The sequence below is a fragment of the Saccopteryx leptura genome, chromosome 3 (assembly GCF_036850995.1).
Source record: "Saccopteryx leptura isolate mSacLep1 chromosome 3, mSacLep1_pri_phased_curated, whole genome shotgun sequence".
NCBI lineage: Eukaryota > Metazoa > Chordata > Mammalia > Chiroptera > Emballonuridae > Saccopteryx > Saccopteryx leptura.
The window spans coordinates 1,340,580-1,362,855 of record NC_089505.1 but is presented as its reverse complement, the minus strand read 5'-3'; the positions used below and the strand labels follow the sequence as shown (position 1 = coordinate 1,362,855).

The 22,276-nt window shown below is 50.6% G+C and overlaps 1 long non-coding RNA gene across 1 annotated transcript; it reads right to left on the bottom strand.

Moving 5' to 3' along the window:
• Positions 1–1,136: 1,136 nt before the first annotated feature.
• LOC136398620 (uncharacterized) lies at positions 1,137–11,527 on the bottom strand. Its single transcript, XR_010750007.1, has 3 exons — positions 9,189–11,527; positions 7,011–7,144; positions 1,137–1,652 (listed from the first exon to the last, which is right to left on the bottom strand). It is a non-coding gene; the product is annotated as an uncharacterized lncRNA (long non-coding RNA).
• Positions 11,528–22,276: the final 10,749 nt, after the last annotated feature.

Sequence of the window (22,276 nt, the reverse complement as noted above, 5' to 3'; positions counted from 1 at the left end):
TACTCATTGTGACTACACTCAAAGGTTGGTATCACAACCTAATTTTTTTCTTTTGAAATATAAATACTGCAACTCAGGGGGCATGGCACTACTGAAAATGGCCTGCCACATGCCTTTGATTTCATTGAGAGAGGAAGAGGAGGAGGAGCGGTAAGAGGAGGAAGGAGAAGAGGACAGAAGATTGTGATCTTTGCAAGGATGTTGCCCATGATGTGCAGTCTGGGGTCAGACCTGATACTCAGTCAGCACCTCCAGTCATGAAGTCAAAGCCACACAATGTCTAACAAACCCTCTGTTTCCTGTGGGCAGTACACTGACCACAGTGCAGCTCATTTAGCATGATTGATACAGATTTAGAAAGAAGTCTTTGATATGAGGTAAAATCCAAACACCCTAGGGCAACATATTCTAAAGAAGTTTGTGTCCAGCGACTTGAATTAAAATAACAAGAACTTGCTCATAGACAATTTGTAAAAATTATCTGTTTTCATGGAGGCAAGTGGAGAAGAAGAAAATAAGAAATTAGAGACTTGGAGGGGCATATTTTTGTTGAGGATAATATGTAAATCTATTTTTATACTATATTTTAACAAGTATAAAATTAAGTATATATTTAAACTCCATATAATAAAACAACTGTGATAAACCCCTTGAGATGACTCCCAAAAAACAGAATTAATTTTTCTAGGAAACTTGAAAATAGAAATCTTTCTCATATATCCAGACAATGAATGTCCTCACTGTCAATATTTTGCCAAGGAAATTTTAAAAAGCAAAATAATTGTAATTTTTATAGAAAAAATTAAAAATAACTCTGTGTTTATTTGGTCTTGCTTGTTTGAAAGAAGAAAAGATTCCAACACTATGGAGCTAATTTTGGCTGAGCGAATACCATATGAACAATGCAGCTGGATTTTGACCAAGTTGTTTTCCTTGTCAAAGGGAGAAAAATAAAACAAAACATGTTATGAAGCTATAAAACTGTTTGTAAGAATAAAATACAATTGTGTTTCAATAAATCTATACACAATATTACAAGGTAGTCCTGTACCTAGCTTGTAAAATTTATATAAAATGTTATATCCCAGATATCCAAGGGCAAAAATGCTTTTCAAATACTGTAATTGAATTTCCAGTACTGCTCTAAGAAGTAAAATTTGATGCAACTCCCCAAAAGTGACTCATTAGAAGAGATAATTATTTTTGACCTGCTGTAGAAATTCCATGTCACCATTTATTGAAAAGTATGTAGTGGGCATGTAAAAAGGCATTACAAGAAGTATAGAAGAAAGCTAAGTAATTCATGGCATTTATACATTGCTTTATAATTTGTTTGTAATATGCTTTTACTTGCTTTACTGGTAAAATTTATTTTTCAATTTTATGGATAAGAAAATTCAGGCTGTGCCAGGTTCATCTCCTAGTCAAAGTCCAATCACCAGATGAGTTGGACTCAGAGTTGAACTTGGCTCTTAGGAAGCCCTGTCAGAGCTTCTTGGACCCCAGCACCTTCCCTCTCAGCCAAAAATACACTGCTGCTTCCCCTTCGGAGTGCAGTGTGCATCCCGTAGAGTAACGTCATGCTTCCCGTCTTCTCTGTGTGGACGTGCTTTGGAAGCGTAACATTTTAAAGTGTTCTGAGCAACAGACACCTGTATAAGTTAAAGATTTAAGAATTTACTAGGAATAGTGAAGGAAGGTATCTTTGTCACAATTTAACACAAGCTAGTTATATGACAAGTTATATATGCATGAAATAAATACTATAGCAAACATGTCCTTGCTAATATCATATAAACTAAAATTAATTTCATCTGTTTCTTATCACTTTCTAAGAAGACTACTAGATAAATTTAAATTACATATATGGCTTGCATTTCTGGCTCACATTATACTGTTTTTAGGAACCATTGTTATACATTCTCATCTAATAGGATTAGTTTCAACCTCAAGAAACTCCAAATAACATAAGATTACTCAAGATAAGTGTGTATTGATTCCTCACACAATAGACAAAAGGTAGACAAGCCTGATAAGGTTAGCACCAGATTCATCAAAGACTCAGCTCCTTTTATCTTATGTGCATCATGCCAGTCATGATCCAATGTTCCAAGATGGCTGCTAAAGCTCTAGCCAGAAGAACCACATTTCAGCCATCAGGAAGGAGAAAGAAACCCATTAAAGATACATTCAAAGTGCAGCCTTCCAAAGCATTTCCTACCATTTTCCACAAGAAGCAAGAACCAACATTAGTCAAGATATTGACACCCCTGTAAAATTTGGGGAGTGGGGAGTGGCCACTATACTCTGGTACCATTTATACACGATGTCACCCATAAGGGTAAGAGAGTCGGAACAATGCAGTCTTTATTCCAAATAACCAAGTATGCAGCTAAAAATCAGGAGTTATTTTTAGGATGATCATTTCTCCCAATTTTCTAGAAAGTCTATTTTCTCTTTGTTGTCTTGGTATAATTATTAATAGCTTCACCTTTTTCTCTCAAGTGTCCTAGTTTGGATGATAAATTATATGGTGACCCTTGTTATATTACCAAGGAAAAATAGAGAAATAGATAATGGGGTAGGCACCTCAGTATCTGCTAAAAATCCTCAAGGATTCACTTGAGAAATCCTTGGCAGGTTGGTATTTTCTCGATCCACCTCACCATTATTCTGTAACTATGCTTTTGGAGCCTACTTGAGACCTTCACAGTAACAAATTAAAGGACTTTTCTAACTATTTTTTTAACATTTACTTTTCATTGAGTATCTATGTGTCAGGCATCTCAACACTTTTGTTCCTAAAACTTCTTACTGCACCATGTGCCAAAGTGGGTGGAAAGTCAGAGGTCCTAGTTCTTCCTCAGAAGAAAAAGCGATTTGGGTTCAGATTGTGACTCGGGGTATATTCTTTTGGGCTTGTGATTTGGTTTAGGCACTTAAGATTGAGTTAGATTGGATTTTTAATATCGTCCAGTCACCATGTCTGGTGAGTTTGGAGTAAACACTTGGTAGAAGAGGGGCAATGTGGGAAATTTTCTGTTCGTCACACCCTGGGCACAAGGTGAGGAAAGAGTTTGAGGTGCCAGTCCAGTGGCCTGAAAGAGGTGCCAGACTGAGGTGCAATGCTCAGGACACATGTGGAGTGGGCACTGGCGGGTCCATATGCAGTGGGAAGGCTGTTGGGCCAGGCTGATTGGATAGGCAGAAGGGCCAGGCTGAATGGGCAGGCTGAGTGGGCAGTCTGAGTGGCCATGAGGAGTAGGCTGGCTGAGTCCAGGCTGAAGTTCCATGCTAAGGGGCCAGGAAAAGGGGCCACGTGGAGTGGGGATGCTGAGAAGGAGGCTGAAAGGGTAGTTTGTGGGGCCAGGATGAGGGGTTATTTGCAGTGGCCAACATGAAGGGTCAAGCTGAGTGCAGGCTGCGTGGCCAGGCTAAGTGGCCTAAGTGGCCAGGCTGAGGGTCCAAGCTGACAGGGCATGCGGGAGAAACAGGCTCAGAAGGCAGACTCAGTGGCTATGTGGAGTGGGCAGGCTGAGAGTCCAGACTGAAAGGGTAGGCTGATGGACCATGCTGAGTGGACATGCTGGGGGGTGCTGGGCTGAGAGGCCAAGAGCAGTGACCAAGATGTGGGGCCCAGCTGAATGGGCAAGCTTATTGGCCAGGCTGAGTCACCATGTAAAGTGGGAACACTGAGGCAGTAGGCGGAATGACTAGGCCAGTGGGCAGGCTGAGTTGGCAGGCTGAGGGAAGGTGATTTGGGTTCAAATTGTGACTCAGGCTATTCTCTCTGTATTCTGGTTTGGTTTAGGCGCCTTGGATTTTTAACATCATCAAGTCACCATGTTTGGTCACAGGGGGCTTTGGCACGGTTAAGCTGGCCCGGCACATCCTATCGGGCATATATGTTGCTGTAAAAATTGTAAGTTTAAGGGACTGCCCTAACGCCTTCCGTGAGGTTCCTTAAAGTGTGAAACCATCCCAATATAATTAAGCTGTTGAAGGTGATGGTCAGGGACTCCATATTCTGCATCGTCATGGAGTATGTCAGCGGTGGTGACCTCTGACTATTTACCTAGGAACTGCCCGAGCACCGAGACAGAAGCACGACGCATTATCGGGCAGTTCCTTTCGGCACTACAGTACGGCCACAGGCTGGGTATTGTCCACAGGTGCCTGAAACTGGGGAACATTGTGATCAATGCAGACAAAAACATCAGAATAACAGAGTCTGGTTCAGGAAGGAAGTTGAAAAGGATAAACTAAAAATCTACTGTGGGACCGTGTAGTATATGGCCCCTGAGATCCTGCAGATATGCACTTACGAGGGCTGTAAGGCAGTCATCTGGGGCATCCGTATAGTTCTATTTCACATGGTGACAGGACGGTTGCCATTTAGAGGCCAGGATTTAACGAAAGTCAAAAAAAACATTATGACTCGGAAATTCACTATACCAGGTTTGAGAGCCACTACAATGACAAAGTGTCAAGCCCTATTAAAGACCTTAAAGGCTCTCAGCCCCCACGAGTGATCAGGCTTTGATTAAATCCTCAAAGGTCCATGGGTAAATAACGGCCAAAAGGAACCACCTGAGCCATCCTGCGATGTGCTCTGGGGGGACATGGACCTCCAAGTGGTAGCAGAGATGAACCGCCTCGGCTCAATCATGACGACATCCGGAAGGCACCGAGCGAGGCTTCAGTGGTACAGTTACATCCTGGGGCCCTGTCTCCTCCTAGAGTCCAGGAAGCAGAAGAGGAAAGACAGCCTTCTCCCCACAAGGACCTACTGGCTGTCTTCACATCATCCTTCCCTCCGCTCAGTTATGGGGGAAGAGGACCCTGCCAGCGCCTGAGGAGAGGAGTGTCAGACTCCCAGTGGTGGGCTAGGGATCCAGGGCTTGGCCAAACGTCCCTAAACTGCAACACCTTACAACACACATCCCTGTTCTGTCTTCACTCAGCTTCTGGGGCAGATACGCTAGGAGAGAACAGGGCTGAAGCCTGGGTCTGCAGGTCTGGCGCACATGCAGAGGCTGAGGGACGGCCAGCTGGTTGGAGCCTCTCTGTGAACATTGAAGATGACTGCTCCCTCCAGCACTCGCCAAAGGATGCTGTAAATTCAGATCTGCAGTGAGGCTACAAGGTACACACTTTGAATATCTATTTCCCAATTACACAAAGGACTTCTCAGGTGACCTTGAGTAGGCCGTGTAGGTAAACTTCCGTGTTACTTAAGGAACCATGTCTGTGCAGAAAAGCAATGATGACACTGGTTCATGTCCATTTGTGCAAACACTCGGAAACCTCTCATGAAAAGATATTTACTCCTGCCCTCCACTTGGTTTAGATACATATCCCATCGGAGGCGTTTCTGAAGTGCCTGAAGCTCCTTACTCGCCTGTTCACACCTTCAGAGTCAATTAGAGCTTAATAACTATGTTGGGCAGAGGGTGGATACTGGACAAAGTATGGGATCATTTTGTAAAATGTCTGATTGTGTAACCACTACACTGTACATGCTTACAATGTGCTTCATTTACACTTTTCTGTAAACATTATTTTTACTTCTCACAATAATTCTATCAGGTCACTATTAATATTTGTATTTTATAAAAGGAGAAATAGAAGCTCAGAGGACAAGTGAATTATTGAAGGTAGCAATGAATGTGAATACAGAAGAGCAGCGGCCCAGAAGGAGGGACTGGATGCTGAAGTGCTGGCCATGTGTTGGGCAGGATGCTGGAGCACTGGCCAGGGAGGCGGGGCCTGTTGCTGAAGCATGGGCTGGGGACATTGGTCAGGTGGTGGAGTGACAGCCCAGGAGGCGGGACCTTGGACTTGATGGCTGAGTGACAGCCTGGGAGGCGGGGCCAAAGGCTAGAGTGTCAGTTAAGGACATTGGAACTGATGCTGGAATGAGAGCCCAGGGGGCTTGCCTGTTGCTGAAGTGCCAGCCCTCGACCTTGGGTCGGATGGTGGAGTTCTGGCCTGGGACTTTGTACCAGATGCTGGAGTGACAGCTCAGGAGGCAGGGCCGGAGGGTGGGTCACAGGTTAGGGATAATGGGCATCTCAGATGCTGGAGTGACAGCCCATGGGAAGTGTGCGAAGAGAAAAAGAAGGGGTCCCATCCACTCCCATAACCTCAGCCTGTGAGGGAACTAGAGGTCCAGAGTGTGATGGCAAACCAGAGAAGGAAGCCCCCGTGTCCACAAGAAATGAGATGGACTTACCCGCTATTTGTAGCACTACCCTGGGTTCAGTGAGGGTGATGGGGTCTCTGAGTTGGAGCCCTGTCCATCATCCCTGAGGCCTAGGAGTTCAAGCGGTGGGCCTTCCCGGCTGGCCAGGCCTCCCATTGGGGTGGCTTGTCCTCCACATAGAGGCCCGAAGAAAAGCCTGTTGCCAAAAAGGGGCGATCGCTCTGCCAATAACCGGGCTGCTTGCATTTAGGGCAGGGCTTAGTGGGTGGTCTCGGGCAGGGACTCTGCCGGGACCAGTGACGCTCCTTTCCACATTTAAAGCAAGCTCCTGGTGGGATTCCTCTTTGTGGTCTGGACTTGGTGGGGCACCTCCCGTGCCTTGCCCCTGGTGCTCTGCCAGCCTCAGGGCTGCCACATGAGCCTGGGTTTGCAGTGTGACCTTCTGCTGCATGCGGGCCTGACCAGCAGCCTCAGCCTGTTCCTCCCATTAAAAACCTTAAACGCCATGTTCATCAGGTCTCGGATAGGGGTTTGGGGGCCGTCTTGTGCCTTTTTCACTTTCCTCTGAAAATCTGGGCAGATAGAGAAATGACGTGTGCAGCTTATACAGTGGGCCTGGCACTGGAAGTAGGGTCTGTATGAGTATGGAGGACCTTAGCATCAGTGAGGCGATTTAAGAAGAGAGCCGGATTTTCCTCAGGTCCCTGAGTAATTTCCCTTAATTTGTCATAGATAACTACCTTTTGAGCTGCGTCTTTGATGCCTGCTATAAGATATTAAATTACTTTATCTCATCGTCTCCTACCTGTTTGTCCCATTTGGTAATCCCAGTTGGGGTCCATGTCAGGGATTGCCTCTGGCCCCGTTGGCATTTGAGGGTTTGAGATGTGGACCTTATCTGCATGAGCCCTTGCTGCCATCCAGATCTGGTCCCGTTCACTGGAGGTAAGGGTAGAAGACATAATGCCATAGAGATCATTCCAAGTGAGATCATGTGCCTGAGTGAGATATTGGAATTCCCTGGTATAGGCGGTAGGATTAGTAAAGTAGGAGCCTAGGCCCTGGCCGGTTGGCTCTGCGGTAGAGCGTCGGCCTGGCGTGCGGGGGACCCGGGTTCAATTCCCGGCCAGGGCACACAGGAGAGGCGCCCATCTGCTTCTCCACCCCTCCCCCTCTCCTTCCTCTCTGTCTCTCTCTTCCCCTCCCGCAGCCAAGGCTCTATTGGAGCAAAGATGGCCCGGGTGCTGGGGATGGCTCCTTGGCCTCTGCCCCAGGCGCTAGAGTGGCTCTGGTTGCGGCAGAGCGACGCCCTGGAGGGGCAGAGCATCGCCCCCTGGTGGGCAGAGCGTCGCCCCTGCTGGGCGTGCCGGGTGGATCCCGGTCGGGCGCATGCGGGAGTCTGTCTGACTGTCTTTCCCCGTTTCCAGCTTCAGAAAAATCCAAAAAAAAAAAAAAAAAAAGTAGGAGCCTAAATGCGATTTGATTTCAGGCAGATCAGAGACAGAGAGGGGGACATGAACCCTTACAACTTTTTCCATTCCAGCCACCTTGCAGAAAGGGCATAGGAGGTTGGCTCCCTCCAGTGGCCTGGAGCAGAATCTGTGTGAGCGCTGACAGGAGAGAAGAGAGAGATACTATTATTTGCAACCAGATGAACAACTGGATCCGGCAAAGGGAGAGAAGGAATCTGATAGGACTGAAGGATTCGTGCATGTGGGAAAGAGAGTTCCTCAGGGAAGTCGGCAAAGCAAGAAAGACCTGAAGCAGAGGCTTTAGCTGAGGTTTTTCTGGACAAAGTGACCTGTGCTGTAACGCAGCCTGCACAGAGATTATTAGGACAAGAGCGCCAATGCCAGAAGCCCTGAATATAAAGGATCTCCGACCATTTTCCAGTTTCTTGGCAATAGTTCCATAAATCAATCAGGGTATTAAAATTGAAAGTCCCTTTAGGAGGCCACTTTGTCTGGTTATCTACTGGGTATTGTAGCCAGGCTACATTGCAGAAGAAAATAAGTTTCTTTTTTAGGGAGGGATCAATGTTTGAGAGATTCTGGATAAGGCACCCCAGGGGTGTTTTAGGGTCAGGTTTGGATTCCTTTGCCCCCATGGCCACCCTCAGTCCTCGGAGTGGTCAGAGAGAATTAGCATCCCACAATTCAAGCTCTGGCCACCGACGAGTAGGTAGAGTGGATGTGTCCAGGACATCTCCACGGGAAAACACACACTTGGAACAGAAAAGAGGTCTCTGATGCAGCTGCAATTAGGGACAGGAGCCTCGGCGGAAAGAACTGAGGGGAGGCTGGAGGCAGGCAACTTACTGCGCCATGTGCAGAAGTGGGTAGAATGTCGGAGGTCCTGGTACTTCCTCAGAAGGGAAGGTGATTTGGATTCACATTGAGACTTGGACTATTCTTTTTGGATTTTGGTTTAGGTGCCTTAGATTTGGTTAGATCCAATTTTTAACATCGTCAAGTCACCATGTCTGGTGACTCTGGATTAACCACTTGGTAGAAGAGGAGCAATGTGGGAAATTATCTGTTTGTTCGCACCCTGGGTAAGGGGGGCTTTGGCATGGTTAAGCTGGGTCGGCACATCCCAGTGGGCTTATAAGTTGCTGTAAAAATTGTAAGCATAAGGGTCTTCCCTAGTGCCTTTGGGAGGATGACTTCCTTAAAGCATTAAACCATCCAAATGTAATAAAGTTGGCGGAGCTGATTGTCACAGACTTTAAACTATACATCATTATTTAGGATGTGAGTGGCGTGACCTATTTGATTATTTATGTAGGAACCGCCCTAAGCACCGAGGCAGAAGCACCATGCATTTTCAGTATCTTCTTTCAGCACTACAGTACTGCCATAGGCTGTGTATCATCCACAGGGACCTAAAGCTGGAAAATGTCCTGGTCGATGCAGACAAAAACATCAGAGTAACATTATTTCGTTTAGGGAAGAAGTTAAAAAAGGACAAACTGCGAACCTACTGTGTGGGATGTGTAGTATATATGGCGCCCAAGATGCTGCAGAGCTGAACTCACGAGGGATGGAAGGTGGACATCTGGGACCTCAGTGTAATCCTATTTCACATGGTGACAGGATGGTTGCCATTTAGGGACCAGGATTTAACAAAAGTAAAAAAGAATATTATTACTGGGAAATTCACAATACCAGGTTTTTTGTCACTGGAGTGTCAAGCCTTACTAAAGAACTTGATGGCTCTCAACCCCCACGAGAGATCAACCCTTGATGAAATCCTCAAAGATCGTGGGTAAATAATGGCCAAAAGGAACAACTAGAGCCATACGGCAATGTGACCCGGGGGAACCTGGACCCCCAAATTGTAGCAGAGATGAACTGCCAAGGCTTCAATCATGAGGACATCCAGAAGACACTGAGCGAGCCTTCAGTGGTACAGTCACATCCTGGGGCCCTGTCTCCTCCTAGAGTCCAGGAAGCAGAAGAGGAAGGACCACCCTGTCCCCACAAGGCCTACTTCGGCATTCAGTCCCACCTCCCGGGCCAGTGCTCCAAAATCCAGCCCCGGGACCACTGCTCTATGATCCAATCCGGCCCCAGGACCAGCACTCAGCCTCCAGGCCCAGAACCCAAGGACTCCACCTGCAGCCCAGCCCTCCAGCCTGACCCCACCCACAGCAGTGGGAGTAAAACCCCAGGAAGGGCCTCTGAGCTGCCTGATGGGGGGACTCCAGCCTCTCCAGGCCATTGCCAGGCCTGGTGGAGGGTGGCGAGGAGAGTGCTAAGAGGGCTTTAAAAATGTTTTGCTGCATCCCAACAGATGCACAGTCATCAGTGAATAGAAAGCAAGTCATGCCTGCATGACAAACTTGTTGAGGCCAAGGCAAGATGTGGGTGAGGTCAGTATTTTAAATGCTGGAGTGGAAGGTGCTATGTTCCAGGGGGACCACCCATGCTGCGGGAGGGGAGCCAGGGGCTGGAAGCCACCAGACTATTCTCTTTGGACGCTGACTTGGCTCAGACAACTTGGATTCAACATAGGGATAGTTTTAGGACTGACCCCTTTGTGTTTCCGTTTAGTTATTTTCATTGTTTAGACCAAGTCACCATGTCTGATGACTCTTTAGTGATAGTCACCCCTAGTGGAAGAGGTGCGGCGTGGGAAATTACCCTGGGCACAGGGAGCTTTGTCTCGGTAAAGCTGGCCTGACATGTCCCTACAGGCACATTTGTCGCAGTGAAAATTGTCAAGTACAAGGGACTGCCCTTATGCATTCAGGGAGGCTGACTTCCGCAAGGTTTTAAGCGATCTGAATGTGATCAAGTTAGTGGTGGCGCGGACTCAGAATCGTTCATCATTATGGAGTATGTGAGCAGCGGGGATGCACGACTACTGAGACAACACAGGCCGGAGGAGCGAGGCGGCAGCGCGGTGCATCTTTCGGCAGCTGTTTCAGCTCTCTGGTACTGTCATCCGCACGGCATCATCCACAGGACCAAAACCAGAGGATGTCCTGGTGGATGAAGATTTCAAGGTGAAGGTAACAGACTTCGGGTTAGGGAGGGAGGTGACAAGGGAAGAACTGACAGCTTACTGTGGGACTGTGTGCTACATGGCGCCCGAGATGCCGCTGGGCCGAAGGGATGAGTGTCGGAAACTGGACGCCTGGATCCTTGATATTATACTCTACCAGGTGGTGACTGGACAGCTGCCATTCACAGGTCAAGACTTAAAATATAGAGGAAAGTTATGACTGGACAATCCACGATACCAGGTATTCTGTCGGAGGAATGTCAAGCCTTATTAAAGAACTTAATGGCTCTAAACCCCAGCGAGAGATCAGCCTTTGAGGAAATCTTCAAAGATCTGTGGGTAAATAATGGCCAAAAGGAACAACCTGAGCCGTCCTGCGATGTGCCCTGGGGGGACATGGACCTTGAAGTGGTAGCAGAGATGAACCGCCTCGGCTTCAATCATGACATCCAGAAGGCACTGAGCGAGCCTTCAGTGGTACAGTCACATCCTGGGGTCCTGTCTCCTCCTAGAGTCCAGGAAGCAGAAGAGGAAGGACCACCCTGTCCCCACAAGGCCTACTGGCTGTCTTCACATCATCCTTCCCTCAGCTCAGCTATGGGGGAAGAGGACTCTGCCAGCGCCTGAGGAGAGGAGTGTCAGACAACCAGTCGTGGGCCAGCGATCCAGGATCTGGCCCAACGTCCCTAACCTGCGACCCAGCCTCCTGCCCTGCCTGCTGGGCTGTCACTCCAGCATTCAGTCCAATGTTCCAGGCCGCACTCCACCACCCAACCCAACATCCAGGGCTGGTGCTTCAGCAACCAGCCTGCCTCCCGGCTGTCACTCAGTTTCAGGTCCAATGTCCCTAATCAGCTCTTCAGCCTCTGGCCCTGCCTCCCGGCTGCCACTCAGCATCAGGTCCAATGTCCATGGCCAGCGCTCCACTATCCGTCCCTGCATCCTGGGCTGTCATTCAAGCATCTGGCCCAATGTCCCTAACCCCTAACGGGTGCTCCAGCCTCTGACCCCGCCTCCTTGCTGTCACTCAGCATCAGGTCCAATGTCCCTAGCCAGCACTCTACTATCTGGCCCTGCCTCCTGGGGGGTCATTCCAGCATCCGCCCAACGTCCCTAACCGGCACTCCAGCCTCTGGCCCTGCCTCCAGCCCCGCCTCCTGGCTGTCACTCAACATCAGGTCCAATGTCCTTAGCCGGCGCTCCACTATCCGGCCCCACCTCCTGGGCTGTCATTCAAGCATCCGCCCCAAGGTCCCTAAGCAGCGCCTCCAGTCCCGCCTCCTGGCTGTCACTCAGCATCAGGTCCAATGTCCTTAGCGAGCCATCCACCATCCAGCCCCGCCTTCTGGGCTGTCACTCCACCACCGACCCAGCATTCCTAGCCAGCGCTTCTGCAATGGCCCTGCCATCCTGGCCAGCGCTCCAGCATCTGGTCCAATGTCCCTAACCTGCGACCCAAACTTTGGACTCGCCTGCCAGGCTGTCACTCCAGCATCAGGCCCAACACACCGTCTAGGACTTCAGCATCCAGTCCCGCCTCCCAGCCTGTGCTCCAGCATCCAGCACCAGGACCACCGCTCTACAGTCCGATCCGGCCCCAAGACCAGCGCTCAGCCTCCCGGCCCAGAACCCAAGGACTCCACCTGCAGCCCAGCCCTCCAGCCTGACTGCACCCACAGCAGTGGGAGTAAAACCCCAGGAAGGGCCTCTGAGCTGCCTGATGGGGGACTCCAGCCTCTCCAGGCCATTGCCAGAGCCGGCGGAGGGTGACGAGGTGAGCACTAAGCATATTTTTTAAATGTTTTTGCTGCGTTCCAACCGATGCACAGTCATCTGTTCAAAGGAAGCATGTCATGCCTGCATGACAAACTTGTTGAGGCCAAGGCAAGATGCGGGTGAGGTCAGTATTTTAAATGCTGGAGTGGGAGGTGCTGTGTTCCAAGGGGTACCACCCATGCTGCGGGTGGGAGTCAGGGGCCGGAAGCCACCAGCTGCAGGTGAGGGCGATGCAGAAACGCATGCGGTGTGTGCAAGGGAGAGGACTGACTGGTCCTTCTTTTCTATCGCTACATATTGTAGAGTGCAGCAGGCAGGGCGGGTTTCTTCTCATCACTGCCTGTGAGTTAAGAACTGGATGTGTTTTTCCCACTTGAATCCTTGAGGCCAACAGGATGGTCGAGGTGTGCACCTGCCAACGATCCCGCATCTCCATGGACGTCAGGAGCAGGTTATTGAGAACCCTTCCTGTGTCTAATTACAGCCTGGAGCCCCTGAGGGTCAAGAAGAGAGTCTGCCCTCACAGTGCGTCCACCCTTCCGCCCAGTCTGAATTCAACTGGACAGTTTTCCTGAGGCCCTTCTTCCCGACCTTGATCGTTATTCCCATGTTTGTGGGGTTATTAAAATATATTATCCTCTCAAAATTTGTCGTAAACTGTTTTTGTTTTTTTTGGTCGTATTTGTTGAATTCTCTGTTTCTCATCCCCTCCACACAGAATTGGAGTCTGGCTCCTGTAGTTGGAGAAGCATGGAGTAAGGTCATACTTGGACTTTGGTACAGGAACCCCCCTCATAATGACTGCAGTTTGAAGGGAAAAGGCCATTGCCCGGCATGCAGGGCTGGTTCTAGATGTGCAGGTCAAGGGTGAGTCAGGAGCATTCTCGTCCTGCTGTCTTGTGGTCCTAGACATTTCTGCCTGTGGTCAGGGTGCCCCGTCAGCATGGTGTTGGGTGCACCCAGATGCCAGGGAAACAGGTGACCCATCTTCCTGGGTGGGGGTGGGGGATCCTGGCTGCGTGGGGGACCTGCCCCGTGAAGGTGGCCTGTTGGTACCTCTACACGTGAGAACACCAGACGTCGAATCCACTTTTCTTTCCTCCTTTTCTTCTGCTGACCAGTCAGTGGACAGCAGCATGCTCAGAGCACTGACCCAGAGGCCCTCCTTCCCATCGCCGCTGCTGGTTCCTGTTTTCTTAAAGAAGCGGGGAGCAGGGGGCCCCGGGAGACCGGCAGGCCTGCGGCACCCTTGCCTGGCTCACACAGGTGCCGTGCTCGGGGCTGCCAGGACAGGACAGGGGGGACTTCTGCCCCTGCGCGGGCCGGTTTACCTGAACCTCAGTGAGTGGGTTCAGGAGACAGAGCCGCCCTTTGGGGGAAGCATTTCTGGAACAAAAGTTGTAGTTACAAAGGTCATCCAGACAATGATACCCCTGACTATTCAGTACGGAAAGGCAAATGCATGAGACGAGGTTAAATTCCTGGTTGTGCGGTAAGTCCTCCCTCCATATCCTCAGTAGGTTCTGCCACTTGAAGAGAAATGACGGGTGATTGATAGGAACAAGAGAGACGTTCCTACAGCATCTCATCAACCTTATAAAGAAACCATGTTGAACAAAACAGTGCTATTCAAGGGACCCGCTGTACTGTGACCAACCAAGGCCAAGGGTAGGCAGCAGGGGACAGGGGTTTCTGATTTGAAAGTAACAAACCATTGGCAGCGCTGCCGGCTGACTTGGGGAGACTGAGGTGGTCTCTGGTTTCTTCTAAGAGTTCAACGTGCCCATCCCCGGCTTTGGTCTTAGCACCACGGCCTCCACCTCCAGCCTGTTCTCGGATCCCAGGCCCTGCTGGCCCAAACCAGAGGAGGACATCAAGGGCGCCACTGCCCGTGACAGACAGCATGGCGGGAAGGGGGGTGGAAGTACGCTCACACCTGCTGAGCTGTGCTCAGCCCCAGGTGGCTTTGAGGAGCTGCGTCCCTGTGGGGTGGCTGCGGCTGCTCCCATGTCACAGATGAGGACACCGAGGAGTAGAGCCAGTTGGGGGCTTCCTCAGTGCCAGATGGCCAGGTAAGAATGAGTGAGAACCTGAGGGGAGGGTGCTCCCACACTTCCCCTGCCCTGTCCTTTGCCGGAGGTGCCGTGGGGGGCCCGCTTAAAAGTGGCCAAGGTCGTAAAACCTGACTCCACTCCCAGGGGCCCAGAGCTGGTCCTGGCTGCCTCTCACTGGGAAGCTTTACACACCTGCACCCTGGGTTTGACTCTGTTTCTAGACACCAGGTTGGCACACTCCAAGCAAGGGGGCATCAGGTGAGAGGCAAGTAGAGTATCGCTTGCCAAAGAGGAATGATGTTGGAATCTATTGGGGATTGCTTATGAAAACGATCAGCTAAGGGGGCGGGGAGACTGCAGATCACTTACAGCGCTGGGTCTGCCTAGTCATTCTGTGCTTTCCCATCCACGAACTCACACAGGAGCAAAGCCCGCCGCGGGGCTGCCACGAGCCCCTCCTCCTCAGGTGACCCGCAGAAGCAGTGCGCCCCTGGGGGAGACGCCGCAGAGACTGGGGGGGGGGGCTCTCGGTGGAGCTGCCTTACAGTATGAATCTGTCTCTCAGGCACGGATCGCTGCACTGCGGGGGGTGTTTGCCTGCGTGTTCAGGAGTGTGACCAGAGGCTGATCCGATCCAGGACTCCGTGGTCATTTAATCCACTTAATCGGATGAGTCACTGTAATTCACGTCGGAAGTACTTCTCAATCTTTTATCGCAGGGGTCCCCAAACTTTTTACATAGGGGGCCAGTTCTCTGTCCCTCAGACCGTTGGAGGGCCAGAGTATAAAAAAAAACTATGAACAAATCCCTATGCACACTGCACATATCTTATTTTTAAGTAAAAAAACAAAATGGGAACAAATACAATATTTAAAATAAAAAACAAGTAAATTTAAATCAACAAACTGACCAGTATTTCAATGGGAACTATGCTCTTCTCACTGACCACCAATGAAACAGGTGCCCCTTCCAGAAGTGTGGTGGGGGCCGGATAAATGGCCTCAGGGGGCTGCATGTGGCCAGCGGACCATAGTTTGGGGACCCCTGTTTTATCGGGTTCCTTTGTGCTGTAAGTCAATACTGTCCCCAGAATGCTCTCTTTCGGTAGCACGGAGGAAGCAGGCCGGTGGTGCCCAGACTAACTTTCTCAGGTCCCCCAGCAGAGGACAGGGAGCGGTTCAGGTCGGCAGCCGCGAAGCCTGCCCAATGACAAGCCAGGCATCCATTCGGCTGGACAGAAGCAGGTGACCCATCAGCAAGGCAGAGGGGGTTTTGCCACCATGTGCTATGCAGGATGATGTTAGCACTAGGTACCTGGATTAGAGAAAGGGCACCGTGCAGCCTCGGATGCTGGTGCTCAGATAAGTTCCAGGCCATCGGAAACGTGGATGACGGCACACAGACTGTCTCAGAGCGAGACGTCTTATGGGGCCCCTAGGCGGCTCACGGGGATCATGGCCACTGGCCAGGCAGGACCGGGGGAGAGTCCACACAGCCAGACTGAAGTCCAGCCCTGCCCGAGAGCATCCATGTCACCTGGGCAAGCGCCTTACTTCTTTAGTAAATTGGCAACGCTACTCAAATTAGAGCTGATGTGGAACACCATGCAGAACGCCTGAGCATGTGACTCACAATAGTCAGTTGTCACTCAGAAGGCAGCCTTCAGTTCAGTGGTAGAGCGTCGGCCTATCGTGCAGAGGACCTGGGTTCGATTCCCGGCCAGGGCACACAGGAGAAGCGCCCATTTGCTTCTCCACCCCTCCGCCGCGCCTTCCTCTCTGTCTCTCTCTTCCCCTCCCGCAGCCAAGGCTCCATTGGAGCAAAGATGGCCCGGGCGCTGGGGATGGCTCTGTGGCTTCTGCCCCAGGCGCTAGAGTGGCTCTGGTCGCAACATGGCGACGCCCAGGATGGGCAGAGCATTGCCCCCTGGTGGGCAGAGCGTCGCCCCTGGTGGGCGTGCCGGGTGGATCCCGGTCGGGCGCATGCGGGAGTCTGTCTGACTGTCTCTCCCTGTTTCCAGCTTCAGAAAAATGCAAAAAAAATAAAAAATTTAAAAAAAAAAAGAAGAAGACAGCCTTCAGTCCCTCCCCCCCTCCCTTTCTGCCTTTTCCCTCTTCCCACCCTGTCTGCTTCAGTTCTCCGCTGTCACCCCCGGGTGTTTGGGTGCCGGGCCCTGTGGCCGCGCATCGTGGGAGGAGATGGGCCTCCACCCAGAGCTGTGGACTCATAGCGCCTCCTGGTTGGAGGGGACCTCAGAGGACGTTAGATCACTGTCTGCCTCAATTCCTCAACAACGTCGGTGCCATGTGGTCACACACAAGCGTGTCCCGTCAGGTGAGCCCGCTTCCTTCTGGACCTGACTGGTCGCTGGGAAGAGCTTCCTCATGCCGCATCGGGATTCGTCTTCCAGAACCTTGCACACAGTTGGACGTTATTCTCTCTGTTAGGGTCAGATAGGTTAAGGTAAAATTTTTCTGGACAGAACTTGAGGTATTTGAAGATAGGCTTGCTTTGACCTTGAACTCTTCTCCTTGCAGGCCAACGTCCCAGCTCCGCACAGAGAAGCCGCTCCACGCCCCGACCAGCTGGGGGAGGATGCCGGGCTCTGGTTCCCCTCCCCTCCCTGGGAGTGGTCCAGGTCCCACACACCGCGCGGGGCGGGCAGCACATGCGTGCAGTGGAGCTGGGTGGTGGCCTTCTCAGGCAGGGATGGGACTGGCGCCAGCAGAGGAGGCCACGTCTCGTCAGCCCACGGCAGTGCCCAGCGGGCTGAGGGAGGCTGAGGAAGTGCTGACTGCAACTCCCTATGGGCTTCCTCCATGCACAACGTATCTCATTTTCCCTCACCTTTCTCACCCAGCCCCCCAACCCCTCCCCTCTGTCACCCATTAGTCTGCGTTTTGTATCTATGTGTCTGTTTCTCTTTTGTTTGTGCTCTTTTGTTCTTTAGAGTCTACATATAAGAGAAATCCTATGGCACTTGTCTTTCTCTGTCTGATTTATTTCACTTAGTGTAACACCCTCTAGGTCCATCCGTGCTGTTGTAAATGGTAAGAATTCATTCTCTTTTCAGGACTGAGCAATATTTCACTGTATGTACCACAGCTTTTTATCCACTCGTCTGTTGACAGACTCTTGGGCCACTTCCATGTCTTGGCTATTGTAAATCATGCTGCAAGAAGCACTGGGGTGCAGATATTCTTTCAAATTAGTGTTTTGTGTTTCTTCAGATATATTGCCTTAAGTGGACTTGATGGGTCATAAGGCAATCCCATTTTTTAAAAATTTTTGAGGAAACTACACTGTTTTTCATGGTATCTACACTAATATGCATTCCCACAAAATGTATACAAGGATTTCCTTCCTCCACATCCTGACCAACACCTGTTTGCTGACTTATTGATGAGAGCCATTCTGACAGCTGTGAGGTGATGTCTCGTTGAGGCTTTGATGTGCGTTTCTATGATGTTAGCGATGTTGAGCAAGTTTTCATATGTCTGTTGGCCATCCGTATGCCCTCTTTGGTGAAGTGTCTATTCAGGTCTTCGGCTCACATTTTAACTGGGTTCCTCATTTTTCTGGTGTTGAGTTGTCTGAGTTCTTCATAAATTTTGGATAGTGACCCCTTATCTGAATCCTCCTTGGTGAATATCTTTGTACATTCAGCAGGTTGTCTTTCTGTTTTCGCTGATGGTTTTCCCTCTTCTTTGCTTTCATCGCTTCTGTTTTCCCTGCAAGATGATGGCTCTGCGCTTGTCTCTCTGAAGCCAGGATGTAGGAGGGAGACTGGTCAAGGCATTGGGAGGCCTTCGTTAGGAGGGGAGGGGAGGACCCAGTGCTGTTGGGTCAGGGTCCCTCCCTGCAGGTGGCACTGCCTCTCTCCTCCAACAGGCTGAGTCTCCTCACCCAGGCTAGACGGGCTGGCAGTCACAGAAGGCCCCCACACTGTGCTTTAACATTCAAGCCTCGTGCCGGCCACCAGAACACAGGCAGCCCAGCCGACCTCACAGCCTTCATTTGAAGAGCCGCAGGAAAAGTCAGCTTGTAATGGAACTGGAGAGTAATTCCTGTTTTCTTCCTCATAGATAACACTGTCTTTAAAGACTGTTATTTCTTAAGTAGAATCCAGAGCAGAGCGCTTGGCCCGGCCTTAGGCTTCCACGCCGGCTTGGACGTGCAGCGCACACAGATGTGCAGGGCACACGGGTATGCAGCGCACACGGGTGTGCAGCCTTCCGTGTTCAGAGCTCTTTGATCCAGCAGTTCGAGGCGTTCATGCAGTTCTGTTTGCCAAGCAAACGCCTTATTAATATCCGAATATACTAAGAACTTTTGTGGGCATTTAACTTCTCCAAACCATGGGGCGAGTCAACTTGATTGAACTGCTTTCCTTCAAGACATAGTGAACCCAGTAGGGATGGGAGGAGTGTTAAAGGGAGTACTACTAGGGAATTAGAAGAATTTTTTTTTTCTTTTTGACATTTTTATGTCCATACTTCTCAGCCTTTTTTTAAACTTTGGATTAATGACCAATTGCCTCCTTGGCAGAGTGATTCTCTCCTAAGACTGTTTGTCCAGAGCACGGAGGGTAACAGGAGTCCTCTCACTGGCCATGTTGCCAGGCTTCCTGCTCAGGTGTGTGGATCAGAGTCACAGGGATACAGGACTCCAACGTTCATTAATCCCAAACTGACTGAAAAAGAAAATACACAGGTGTCAGGAACAGTCTGTCATTCACAGCAAAACTGTTAGCTTAGTCACTGGAGCAAAGTGTCTGAGGTCAAGGAAATCTGGTGAGACAGGAAGGGAGGAAGGACCCTGATGGTTTAAATTTCCTGTGACCTCAGCTCCTTGCAGGGGTGCCGTGGATGAAGAGGGCTCCTCCTTAGACAAATCGCTGATTCCAGATCAACATGGCGAGCCGGGACATCCTGTTGGGCCAGAAAATATAAAAACTAAGGCTTCTGGTCATGTCAAAAGGACAGAGGGGCCCCCTGAAGATGCTCCCATTGGCCTCACATGAGACAGTTGGGCATCAAAAAGGAGAATGGCCCTGGCCGGTTGGCTCAGTGGTAGAGCGTCGGCCTAGCGTGCGGAGGACCCGGGTTCGATTCCCGGCCAGGGCACACAGGAGAAGCGCCCATTTGCTTCTCCACCCCTCCGCCGCGCTTTCCTCTCTGTCTCTCTCTTCCCCTCCCGCAGCCAAGGCTCCATTGGAGCAAAGATGGCCCGGGCGCTGGGGATGGCTCTGTGGCCTCTGCCTCAGGTGCTAGAGTGGCTCTGGTCGCAACATGGTGACGCCCAGGATGGGCAGAGCATCGCCCCCTGGTGGGCAGAGCGTCACCCCATGGTGGGCGTGCCGGGTGGATCCTGGTCGGGCGCATGCGGGAGTCTGTCTGACTGTCTCTCCCTGTTTCCAGCTTCAGAAAAATGAAAAAAAAAAAAAAAAAAAAAAGAATGACGGCAAGTGACTTAAAACAATGGAGCATGTTTTTAAAATCTACGAGTTCATACTGATTTTTAAATATCCCGTGAAACAATAAACCTAAGCGTCGATCTTCAATAAGCACTAACTACACTAGTTATGTGAACTGATGATGAGGAGTTGCAGATGGAGGGGCGAGGCTGACACCACCTCACGTCACGGACCAATCTTACCATCACAGTGAGCCACGTGTTGTCATGTAGTAAGCGGTACACGGCGCAGAGCCTGAATCGTCAGCCGGAGTCCCAGCAAGCCTCTAGGCCTGCAGTCTGCAGGAAGTGTCAGCATCAGTAACACATGAAGTGACAGCAGAAGGGACCAAATCAGCCAAATCCAGGAGGCAGAGTATTCTCCAATGACCCAGTTTTCCCCTCCACCCCCCAAACCATGAAAGAACAGTCGAGAGAGGGACCGATGAAGAACCAATGAGACAGCAGAGACGTGGCACCAGGTATAAGGAGTGGAACTTCGGGCCGACCCAAGTGTAAAAACAATCTTGAGGCCGTTCGGGAAACTTGAACAGGGGCTGAGTGCATATCTGGTGATGAAGAATGATTTCAGTCTCGTTAGGTGTGACCATGGCATTGTGATGATGCTGAGGAAGGAGGTCTTGCTGAGGAGGAGACAGCAGGCTCGTGTACTCATGGAGGACATGGCGGGCTGTCTACTGTTTGCTTTAACACTTTGAAACGTGGGAGGAAATGGAGGGGACCAGACCAGCACAGTTAAAGCCACGGTGTCGTGCTGACCGCTACAGAGCACATCAGCGAGCCACTATGGGCCGCCACGTTCTTCTGTCGGCAGCACCATCCTTGGCCAACTTCCTCTGGCCTTCATGATTGTTATTATTGTTGTCACTTTCAAAGACCTTCGTCAAGGCCGCCACATTTCCTTTATGTTCTTGCAACCCGACCGCCCGCGGCGGCTTTGGGTCTCCTCTTTGCACCCCGACGGGCCATCTTGCGTATTCCTTTTGTTTCTGCTCAGGAATCTCTGTCTGAAGGTATTAAGCCTAATCATCACAGCAAGAGGCATCAAGAGGTTATTGATATGTTTTCCCCAAAATCTCTACTGACGTCCTAACCACCAGCACCTCAGCATGTGACCTTATTTGGATGTAAGACTATTGCCAATGTCATTAGTAAGGATGCAGCCACGTTGAAGTAGGGTGGCCCCTAATCCAATATGACCGGAGTCCCTGCAAGAAGAGGACACACGGAGGGGAGAGGCCATGGGAGACAGAAGCGCAGACTGAGCGCTACAGCGGCAAACCAAGGCCGGAGGGCCATCCTCAGAAGCTGGGGGCCAGGGAGGACCCTGCCTTGCAGGTTGCAGAGCGAGCGTGGCCCGACAGACGCCTCGGTTTCGGACTTCTGGACACCAAAACTGGGATAGAATACATTTCAATTGGTTTAAGCCACCCAGGCGATGGCCCTTTGTCATGTCAGCCCTAGAAAACACGCAGCTGCCACGCGGAGATCTGGTGGTTCTTTCCGGTCTACTCCACGTGCAGGAAGGAACCTCTGTTCTGACCGGCTTCCCAGGATCTCTGGACCCTCCTGGTCTCACGCTGGTTTTTGATGATGGACCCATGCTGACTCTTCCGTCCCTGGCTTGCTCCACTCCAGCCTTGAGTCATCTGTCTCTAGATGGAGAAATGCAAAGAGGGAGATGAGGGATGACCAAGTGGCCCTGGACTGTCGTGGGTGATGTGGGTCAGGGGACTGAGCCGAGCCCTCCCTGGGCCTCCCAGGCCCATCGGAACTGCTCTACCCTGCTGTCCCTGGTCTCTCTCCTTCTCTGGCCTCCACCTTCGCATGGGTGGGGCCCCCCTGGTGTGTGTGAAGCCTATGGTTTCTGGGTCCACAGCTGCCACCTGCCTCAATTAATTGAAAAAAAATCACCAAGCACATTACTGACATCATTCCTCCAGAAACGCTTCACTTTCTTACAAAAGGCAAATTCAAGTAGAAAGACGACTAGGAGCTGACTTGCAGACTTCAGGGTGACATGAGAGACATTCAGTGCTACCACTATTGTGGGGTTCTACAGAAGCCCCCGGGAGGGAGCCCCTGACTTGGGCTTTAGGGGAAGGGCAGGGTCAGCGAAGAGAATGCGGGTTTTTCTGAACAAAGCCCCTGTTGGAAAAGATGAATGTGAAAGGTCACGTGGGGAAAACGGTTTCTGCTTTATTTTGTCTTTAAAATCCGTGTGCGGGCCCCACAGCCACGGTCGGATCCGGAAGT